This window comes from Leuresthes tenuis, unplaced genomic scaffold (genome assembly GCF_036924035.1).
Source record: "Leuresthes tenuis unplaced genomic scaffold, fLeuTen1.0.hap1 SCAF_9, whole genome shotgun sequence".
NCBI lineage: Eukaryota > Metazoa > Chordata > Actinopteri > Atheriniformes > Atherinopsidae > Leuresthes > Leuresthes tenuis.
Genome location: NW_027325363.1, coordinates 5573294 through 5584233, shown reverse-complemented (window position 1 = coordinate 5584233; position 10940 = coordinate 5573294). Strand labels below are relative to the sequence as shown.

The following is a 10940-nucleotide window of genomic DNA, read 5'->3' as shown; positions in this document are numbered from 1 at the left end:
ATTTTGGGTGTCAAAGATGGAATTTGGGTTTTCATTAGTATGTGATATGTTTGCTTATCTGTTTTAATCATGAACAAAATCCTGTCCACTCCAACACTGTCTCCGTGTTTTGAAATCCCTACATGAAACAGATTTTTACTTTTGGGATGCGTTATCGCGCATTAAAGCCCACTGCTTTATGAGGTTAGTGTTACCCAAAGAGAAGAACGCGTTCAGGTGCGTTTTTACGTCCTGGTAACAACGTCCACACGTGCAGAGGGCAAGAAGGAAGTTACTTTCCCGTTAGATTGTAAAAATTGTTACTACACAGTCCATACGGGTAACACCCCCCTGCTCCCGCCCGCCCTCCCTCCGTCCTCCCTCCGTCCTCCAGGAGACTTACGGAGCTGTGGGGCTGGGACATTCCTGGTTTGACGATCAGCCTCGCCGCTGCCATGATTTGCTGAGCAATTCGACACTGGCTTCAAAGATGCGTGTGTGGAAGCGGCAGTGGTAGAGAAGGAGACCCAGAGCTGGAGAAGTTACAGTAACGGGTCAGACACACGACAAGAGAGTGTGTGAGAAAGCTGGGACGCAACGCTTTTACTCAAACAAACTTGCTCAGAGAAAAGTCCACCACCACAGCTCGAGTTCAGACCAGGGGAAGTTGGCGCACCTTGGCCCCCGTAGCTGGCGCTGCTTTTCGGGTCTAAAAACTCTCTTTGCCCCTCCACCTCCGGCTGTTTTCATGTTCCTCCGGTCACTTTGCACTTTGAGCCCGTTTCTAATGGAGGGCCCCGTACGGATTTGCCACCAGAATTATGCGTTTTGCTGCTAATTCACCAGACGTCTCGAAGCTTTTGCGCTCCAGTAAGAGAGGTAAGAACGGAGACAGGGCACGTACGGAGAGGGGAGTCCCGGGGTGGCTGGCGAGTTGGCCGGGAGGGGGATCCGGGGAGGCTTCGGTGTGCGCACCAAGCCAGCTGGGCTTGTCTGGAATGAGAAAACAAAGGTGAAGCTCAAAGAGCCAGAGCTCCAGTTTGATCTGTTTCTCAAACATTGCAGTGTTTGTTCAACTTTGCAGCGGTGGAAACCAGCAGCACGGAGTGCCACTGTGAGTCAGGCTGGTGAACGTGGGCGCCCCTGTACGGACACTATGCTGTGTGTGTGCGTGTGAGTCCATGATGCATGTGTCACACTCAGATTTAAACAATTAGGCCACAATCTCTGCATTACATTTGTTTTATGTACCTCATTACAGTGACATCACTGATTAGTGAACACTTTCTAGACTAGTTTAAGACTTCAACTCAACTTCAGGTTACACATTTGTTCAATTATAACCCATGGATTTCTGAAGAAAGTACGAGTTGGCTCTTTGGAGCAACAATTTTCTTTAGAATCCCACCCACGGCTCTCAGATCAGCATTATTATTGTGCAGCTGGCTCTCTGCATGCTGACACAGCTCGACTCTTTTGTCTCTGAGATGAGCGAAACTCTAAATATTTGTCTGGTAAACAACTCTGGAGGGAAGCTCCACTTCGCTTAACATCCCAGTTAAAAACACATGGCCCGCGGGCAACATTTCTCCTTAGAAAGATGAAAGAACTTTTTTCTCTGAAATGGCAGATATGGCCCTCCCTAAACACGCTGGCGTCACCTTTATAAAAGCTGGGAATGATCAGGGACACATGAAGTTCTACATATATTTTAGACTAGGTCTCCTCCAGGAGCCAACTTTCAGCCACATTTACCACCCCGTAGAAACATGGTGGCTTACACTAATATTTGACATCTTTTTTTTCCTTCCTCCACAGATAGAAAGCCTTTATTGTTTCTGTTAAATCCCCAGAGGGTGTCATAAATGTTGGTGAATCAATGTGAGTGTTGCTCTGAAATTTGGCAAGTGCACAAATGGCTGCACAAAGCAAGCACAAAACCCTGCCGAAGTGAAGGTGTCATTGTTTGCTGACCGGGAACTTTTCCTTGACAGGATAAAAGCAGTAGAGGCGAAGAGGAATCTCTGAGAACGCTGAGGACAAAAAAAGATGTAGAAATGTAAAAGTAACAGCTCAGGGCTGGCTGGATGACAAAGTTTTGCACCTTGTAATTCACTGTTTTGTGTTTGAGGTTTGAATACAGTTAAAGGAAGCTTTCCTTCTGTCAGTTTAACTAAAATCTGCAGATTTAAGATGTGCTATAACTGTAGTCAATGATAAACCGGGATTTTCCGCTGAGTAGAAGCAGAAAGTGACAAGCGTAGAAGTAATATTGTAGCTGCTGAGACTAGTTCTCACTTTTTTCTCCGTCATGTAATTTCCTCAGTGTTCTGCTCACCCTTATCACCAGAGCTTCACAACGTCTTCTATTACATAGGGGTGTCTCTCAGAAAACCCAACACTCAGAAGGTATCCAGAGCGAAGTCTTGAATCCCTCTCGAATGCTTGACATGCAGTCAGTGGGACACACTTGGCTGCTCTCAGATAAAACACTTTCAAGTTCAAACGGTTGCTCACGCATTGTTGCATCGGTTGGGGGACAAGAGGACACTTCCGATGGCTTTTCGATCCTTTCAGGGCCTCCCAGTATTGGGTGAGCTTGAGACGGGGACAGAGAGATTTTGGTCATTGTGTTCAGGCTCACGTTTTCATACGGAGTGTTTCAGGAATCTTTCATTTTTTTTTATGCAAGTAAGGTGTTTATTGTTTTTAATCATCCTGTGGTCTCTTCTTTCCTCCAGCTCGCCTCATTTAAACATAACTAACTTGATGATTTCTGACATTTACTTTCGAACTTTTCTCTTTTGTTTTAGCCATCAATCTGACTGCACTGCAGTGTGTTCGGGCCTCTTCACTCCGGGTTTTCGCTCTGTGTTTTCATAGAAAGCAGCTCTTACCCTTTTATTTAGAAAGCCTGACAGCCAAGCATGATGTTTATACATCGAAGTGGCAGATATAGGCTTCTTGAAGGCAGTTCTTGTCTGCTCCACAAGATGGAAATATTTTGAAATGGCTTAATGCTTCATAGAACTGACTTTTTATTTTTTTAGTAGCCACAGAAAAGACTCTTTTACAGAAAAAAACAAACAGAAATTCACGTTTTATTACTGATAACTAATTATTTCAAGCCTAATTCAATGACTTATTAATTATTCAAAGTCCAAGTGACCATCCTGTTTCCAGCACAGTGCTTCTAAGTATTGGGAATGTGACGGAATGAAACAACAGAGCCTCAGCCATTTTTTAAAAAAGGGTTTTCACAGCGTGCTTTTAGGGGAAATTAATAAACCATTAGTGGCCCGGCTCTTATCAGACAGACCCGAACAAAGTGCAGCCATGCTATTAAGAGAGTTTGAATAATGTTTGAGCCATTAGGGTGTTCGTTAATGATAAACACATGTTGCTGGAGGAAAACTATGTTAAGTGGGCAATTTGAATGTAAGCATGTGTAATGATACCAGCCCCTGCGCTCATAATGGCTGTCTTGATTTTTCTGATGCAGTATTATATTCGCACAGCCACATGCTCACCAGCAGTGACAAATGATTCTTGAATACTAACAGCGGAGGTATGGTTTTATTAAAGGTAAAAGCAGGAACTGAGGTCATATTAGAGTTCAAATATTGTGGTTTTGACGTGAAATGGAAGTTACTTTTTGCAGCACTCATGATTATTTGATGGACAGACAGTTTAAGTCAATAATAAAAAGGAAAAGTGGCAAACGATATCTTGTTTTTTGGCCTCTAAATTGTTTTTTTCTGCTCTGGGAGGCTGTAGTTGGTATTTTGAACTGTAATCTCACAGATTATAAAAGCTGCTGTCAGTTACAGCTCTAACTTCGTCTGTTGAAGCCTTTTAGTAAAGAACATGGGGATAAAGGTTTTCCTGAGGTGAGCGTGGTGGGAGAGGGTGTGTCTGAGTGGGTGACTAAAGCATATTTTGGGCACATCCCACATTCTCCTTTTTCTAGAGCAAGCAGCAGTCCTCAGCTATGACCTTCAGGTCAATGGAAATTAAGTTAAACCCTAAATCACAGTGAGGTTTGCTTGTTTATTTGGATTTCACATTATCACTCTATAGGATAAAGAAAAAGGAATCCTAAAACACGAGAAAGCTCTCTGTTTGGAGCAGTCACATAATATGTAATCATCTTTATAATATTTAGACTGCTGGAATCAAGTCGTTCATTTTCTAAATCTCTTGATTGCTAATCCATTTCAGCTCATAATAGAAGAAATTAGAGGGCTGTTTTATTGTGTATGTTTGACCCATCAAGAAACTATTCCCAAACGAAAACCTGGCTTGCTTTGATCCCAGGACACTCTTCATTGCTCAGGGATTGAGTCATCCTGCAGCACTTTTCCGATTTTCTAATACTTGCCTTTTACTCTGCGGCTTTCAGCTCCCATTTGTTAAGGATAGATGTGGACCTCGGGCCCCTTTCGATGGACAGAGGAGAGTTTTAGGCAGCGTGCCAGAGAGCCCCCTGTGTTCAAAGAGCCAGGAGGTGCTGATTGACAACACCCAGCAGCCATGAGCAGAGGGTCGCTGGGAAAGATGGGCAGGTCGGAGTTCTTGGGACTGCTGGGTTTGTGAGTGCAGCTGCAGTGCCAACAAAAAACGATGTTACTTTCCACCTTAAGTTTCTCCCTGTGTAAACTGTGAGTGTGTAAAGTGAGTCTGTGATGAAGCATCCAGGACTGTGAAAGCAGTAGCTGAAAGTGTCGCTGGTGTTTATGTGAATATATCATTAGTAGCACTTCTTATCTGCTCCCGGTTCACACTATCATTATTTTAAGTACGCGACGCATATTTCTCTCAGTGGGACCCTCTCCTAATTTCTTCCACTCCCCACCCCACTCTGACAGATGATCCAAACAGCTTGGCGCTGACTCGCTGTGCTACGCAAGCATGTTACCCTGCAAGGTTTCAGATAAGCCGCGTGCTTCCTCTGGTGCGACTCCTCTGAAATGTCAGAGGTGAGCAGAAAGTAGCTCAGTGTATACACTGGCTTTCAACAGATGGTCGGATTGAGTTTCTAAAAATTCAGAACCTTGAAGGACTTGAAACCAGATAATGACTTTCGAGAGATTTGAGAAATGAAATGAGAAACATCAGGGCGTAATTGTTAAGACAAACAAACAGTTTTTGGAGCAGCAGAAACAGATGTTCCAGGCTGCTGCTAAAATGCAGCGCAGGCTGGAGATAGGCAGGGCCAAGAGGTCTGCTTCTTCTCTGAAGATGGTTTGCTTTCTGTATAATGTAGTGGAAATACTGGCCTCAGCTAAATATATATATATATATATATGTCTATGTCCTCGATACGATAAGGGAATGTAAACCAATACCACACACATGGTTGCTTTGAGGAAGAACACACTGTGGCTTCAGATAATGAAAACGCCTCGACAACAGATGTGCGACTCAGTAGGAGACAGTGTTTGAATGTAGGAAAATATTCTATAGGTCAGATTTTATACCAGAGCTAAAAGACTACAACAGACGCTGCAAAACTCTGGTCCAGACCCAGTTTGAAAATCACTCAGAAGCTCACAAATTAGATCTTACAGATTTAGGTCTGTCCTTTATTTATAGGACTCATTATTATTTGAGGGAGTGCCTCACGGCTTATGCAGCTACAGTGACGTGTAAAAAGTTTCCCAACGTGGCATTTTGGATTATATGCAGCTTCTGCATGAAAAACTGCCGTTTCTGTTGTGATTGTCAAGTGAAAGCCTGATGAGACTGATTGTTCTGCAGCCTTGTCTTATGTAGTTTTCTAAATTCAACCCCATGGAGGAGAACCTCAGGCAGTGAACTTGTGAACCAAACCCATGCTGACAACCCTCACAGCAAAGAACATGTGAGGGGGATATTTTTTGCATCCTCAGCCTCTTCCTTTTTGCAAGATTAATTTCTTTTCCTTTTCCTGTAAGTGACCCGACGAGCTATGCCCGCTTCAGTCCGTCACCTCGGCACGGGCCCCAGGAGTCAGCCTTCCCTTGAAACTGCTTGCGACCGCAGCTTTCTATTTCAAATGTTGAACCAATAAGTCACATCTGACGTGGGTTTTCTGTGAACCAGAATGTGTGTGCTGTTTAAAAGCCAGCGCAAGGATCAGCAAGACTATATTAAGGCAAAACTAGTGGCTGGCACTCCCCTTCAGCTGACAAACAGGCTTCTTGTTTGAAGGGCTGTTTTTCTCCCAGATCAGAGTGTGAGGCAGTGTGGGTACTGCTGCTGCCACTTGCCTCTGGGCCTGCGGTTGTGGGTGCCATTTTGGGCCTTCCCTTCTCCAAGATGTGGGCCTTTAGGGAGGATTTGAACCCCTTATTTACACAAGATATTCAAAGTGAGCAGAAGAATGTAAGTCAGAGGGATAAAACCATGATGGTTCTGCTTGTTCTGAGAATGTTTTAAGATTAGAGCAGATACTCTGTATTTCTGCCCCGTGCCGGATGAAAACATCTCCGGTTTGATTGACTTCAATCAGCAAAATAAATCATCTTCCCTTTGTTGGGCTCTCACGCAGCAGCAAACAAACACAAATATAGATTACCTGCTCTTCATTAGCATGCACCGTGCTTTCACAGCTTTTACCCTGTGGTCGTGTGTGTCCTGGTGCCGTCAGAGCGCTGTGTCATCTTTCATAAACCCCTCTCCCCTCTGCCGGCCCTGGAACTCAAACATTTTGGCTTCATTTGAAGAGCCAAAAGCGGAGACTCCGATGACGCGTGTGTTTATGTATCACCACCAAGTTTGTTTTGCGTTCATTCAAGTGCCGCACAACAAGTGAGGAGTGCTACAAGGAGAGACGGATAAACATTTGGACAAACCAAATAAAGCATTTTCACACTCTGTTTGGGAATGCATATTTATCTTGAGGTCCTCAGACTTTTAAGGCAGCTAACTTGTTTGCAGAGATTTGTGGAATTGGTGAAGAGGACTAATTATATTCAAACCTTTTTACATGTTTGTTTTAGTTGTGGGGTTCAGGTTGTCACATAAATCCTCCCTCCTTGGATCTACAGGCATCGCTTTATCATACTTGCAGAGTCAATTCATCACCCTGAAGAATGTAACCTCCGTGCGTATTTTCTTTCTCACGCCTCTGTGGCAACAAACAATAAGGCAAACACCCTGAAAGCAACATGCTGGAGTTTATTTCTGTCGGTCTCAGATACTGACTCAGTAAAACTCGGTTTCTTGTTCGTATCTGTTTGGACACCTTGTCATTTTGTTTTTGTTGCACATGTTTGAAATGACTTTATTAAATGTATGTTTTAGTTTGAGAGTGCTTTTGGTTGGCAGCCAGAGACCGATCAGGAGGAGACTGAGCAGAAACTGTTGTCTGCGTCTTTGCCGCTTGTTGCCGTAGAGACATAAGCAGTGATGGAATCCAGAAGAGCGAGGGAGGGACGAAAGACTCAGCTGAGGGGGCAGCTGGATCAGATCACTGTATGCCCACACAACAGCGTTTAAAAACACATACTATCATGAGTCCCCCGGAGAAGATGGACGTCTTTAAGACTTTAGGCAGTCATGATCATTTCTCCCTCCCCTGCATCGCATCAGTGTTTCCCCATCATCTCTCTAATGAAGACTGATATTGAGGAATGTGAATGTGTGGCCTCCTGCTCTGGTGCCATGGCTGCACAATCCCAGCTCTCTTCCCACTTGCCGGGATGAATCAGACTCTTGGCACATGTTGGAGATCAGTGTTAAAACACACCCTGCAGGCGAGAAGGCCATCTTGTGCATTCCTCCTTTCAATCAGAATTACCTTTTCGTCTGAGTTAATGTTCCCCCGTGGGCTGAAAGGCCTGTGAAATCAGCTGGAAGGGCCCAGAGAGCTCAGACAATGAGGACGGGTTGTTAGTTACATGCTCTTTGCAAAAGGTCTTGAGGTGGTCTTGTATGGCGGTGATACCCGGGGATCTGTTTCCAGTGTCCAACGCTGCTATTGAGTTTCGTCCCAGTGGTTAATCCCACTGTTCAGGACCTTGGGAAACAACCGTACCTCCCCTACCCTCCTGTACACCCCCCTCACAGATTCCCAGGAAAAACAAGACATTTCAGAACAATCGCCAATTAAGATGGGTCTTACATACTGTACCATTCAGTCCCCACTCTCTTTTCCCTCTGTCTGAATCTTTCTACCCCCTCCCGTCCTCTACACTCTCAGCTCTCTGTTTGTGTCCTCGGCCAACAAGCCTTAGGGTGGAATTAGCGCTGTCTCCCAGGTCCCGGCCCTGGCACTTTGGGAGGGTCGGGCTTTGGTGAACGGAGGCGTTGTTGGGAGGAGGTGGGGGTGTGTGTCCTTGGTAAACAGGGCTTTGTGGGAAGTGACTGTCTGATCCCTGAGGGCCTCTCCTTTCATTCCTCTGCTGGTCTGATCCCACACCACGGCAGTGTAGTCAGGACTTTGGCGTCAGCGGGCTCTGGGATCATCTTGGCCTCTTCATCACCCTGCACCTCTTGGACTGCTGATTCTCTGTCCGTCGGCGCTGTGGACAGATGTGCAGACAGAGCAGACTGTCCCTGAAGATGAGCCTCGTTTGTCTTCTGCAGTTACACTCAGTTTAAATGATTTATCGAGGAGACTTGTGTTAACTTTCTGCAGAAAAGGTTCAGACAAAGGCAGTCATTCACTGTATAGATCAACTACACCCCTTGAATGTGATTTTTCTTCGTACTTCTCATTGTAAAACAAAAAGAACCCCTCTTTCTCCTCCTAATCCCTACAGCTAATTACAAATCGCGCTCTTTTTCTCTCCTTACTTTAGCTCACTCCCCTTCTGTCTAAGTCTGTTCCACTTTTAATAACATCTCAGTCTTTAATCAGATAGAGTTAGGCCATACCAAAAGCCCAGTGTTTCCACTCATCAGTTTTCTCTGTGGCCCCGGGCTGCCTCTGTGGACTCACCCAGACCAATACAAGAAGCCCATAATGTTCCCTTAGAGTCTCTTCTATGGGGAGGCCCTTCCCAAGTTTCTGGGCTGAGCTGAGTGTTGGCAGACGTGGATGCCATTATCTGTACGCCTCTATCTTTGAGCCAAATAAGAAGGGAGGAGAAAGGAACCGGGGCTTGGCAGTGTTTCGCCTCCCAATGAATGTTTCACCTCTTTATACCCCCATCTCACTCTGCCTTTCCCCCCATTGCCTCCCATCACTCAGTTTTGAATTATCTCCCATCTCTTTCTTGTGTGTGTGTTTCTCTTGTGTCTGTTTTTTTCCCCGTGTGTCCGTTGTTCGCGCTCTCTGTGGAGCTGAGGAATGTGTGTGCTACAGATCCTCTGTCAGTGAGATGTGGGGCGAGTGCAGACAGGTTTGGGGTATAGCATGTGAATCTGCTTCAGCGCACAGGTCAGATTAGACCATCATACCAGAAAAGACTTGCTCTTTCTCTTACACCCCACTGATCTGCTTTCCCATGACTCTCCATAAGCTTCATTCAGTTCTGGGCATTTGTTGCAGTTCACTTTTCTTGTTGACAGTAAGCCTTTCATTGTATCAGTGCCACTCTGGCACAGATTGCCAGCACCGTCGGGATCAGCTTCTGTTATCAAATTTGAGAGCTGCCTCACGATGTTTGCTTTCATTCAGCTGTGCAGTCTTGTGAAGCAGAGAGGCCAGGCCCCAGCCTCAGTCAGCAGCACCAGTTGTGACCTGTTCTTCCTCTGCCCTCCAGGTCTTTGATGCTTCGCCGCATTGCTTTTGTCCCTGTTTACCCAATATGACAGGGATATGGGCCTTCCCCACATGGGGGCAGATGGGGCTTTAAGTAGTTCCTGCAGAGAGGAGGCCGAAAAAGAAGTGCAGGTGCTAATCGCCTCAGAACTCAGATCCCTTTCCCTTCCCTTAGGGCAGCCTGTCAGTGTGTTTATTTTCTCCCGTGTCATCACCAGGGATCCCTCTTGTCCTGCAGGGGGATTGATTGTTCTATTCCTGTGTTTGGGTTTTGAATTACTCCATAGATATATAGATAAAGGGGTTGTCCCTCAATGCTATTTCTCTATTATGGAGTTGTGTGCAAGAAGCATGACAGATAAAGTCTAAAAAGTGGTGTATCTCTTTTTTTCTTGCCTTTACAGCTTTTAAGCCAGGTGTCAGACACTGTCCTGTGTGTCAACTTTCAGAATTGCAGAGTCATTTTTTTAATGCAAGCTTGTCTCTTCAATTTATAGTTTGTCGATCCCACCTTGAGAATGGCCATGCATTTACAGATTAACTACAAAAACAGAGTAACACATGATCAGATTTAGCATGAGGGGAAGACATTTGGAGCGCTGGATTTTTTCCTTTTAAGAAGTCCAGACTGGAGTTTTGAGGAGAGCAGAACGGAGAGGTAAAGGAGAGGGCTCTCATCAGAGCTCACTTGACATGGACTTTCCCTTTGTGAAAAAGTCTCTACAGCTTTTGTCCGCTCCCGAGGAAACACGACTTGCCTTTTCCACGCAGCCAGTGTTGCCAGCGTCAGGATGAGTCTCTGTGATGAAGGATACAAGATATCCTCATGGTGTCTGTCTCCACTGAGGAGGAGGCTTCATGGTGGCGGATGTCACAGGAAAGCCAAATAGATAAGAAGCAGGAATGATGCCCTTGTGTTTCCTCGTTGTGCCAGATTGATGGGCCAGATAGGCAGCTGTGTGTGTTTATACAAGGGCATCCAGACGGAACTTTAGTGCCCAACTGATATGTGAGCTGGGATGACTAAACTTGTTAAAAAGATGAGAGACAAAAAGGTGGATACAGAAACACCTCTGGTTTCTCATCATACCATGTGCCAGTGCACATATGCTTGACTGTGCATTGTTATAGCACTTGTTATTATTGTAATTATATATCATTATTCTGGTAGAGAGAGAACGATAGTTTCCACTGATGACATGGGGGCAGTACGCAGAGCCTGTTGCAACTTGTGAGTTGGAGAAACGCCAGCCTGCAAGATGTGGGTTTG

At 45.2% G+C, this 10940-nt stretch overlaps 1 protein-coding gene across 3 annotated transcripts in view; it reads left to right on the top strand.

Annotated features, from left to right (window-relative positions):
• Window positions 1–384: 384 nt before the first annotated feature.
• Window positions 385–10940, top strand: part of cdon (cell adhesion associated, oncogene regulated) — a 31350-nt gene continuing 20794 nt past the window's right edge. For all 3 annotated transcript variants that reach the window (XM_072391994.1, XM_072391995.1, XM_072391993.1), the window contains exon 1: window positions 385–858. The gene's annotated coding sequence lies outside the window, so the exon portion shown is untranslated. The remainder of the gene's footprint in view (window positions 859–10940) is intronic.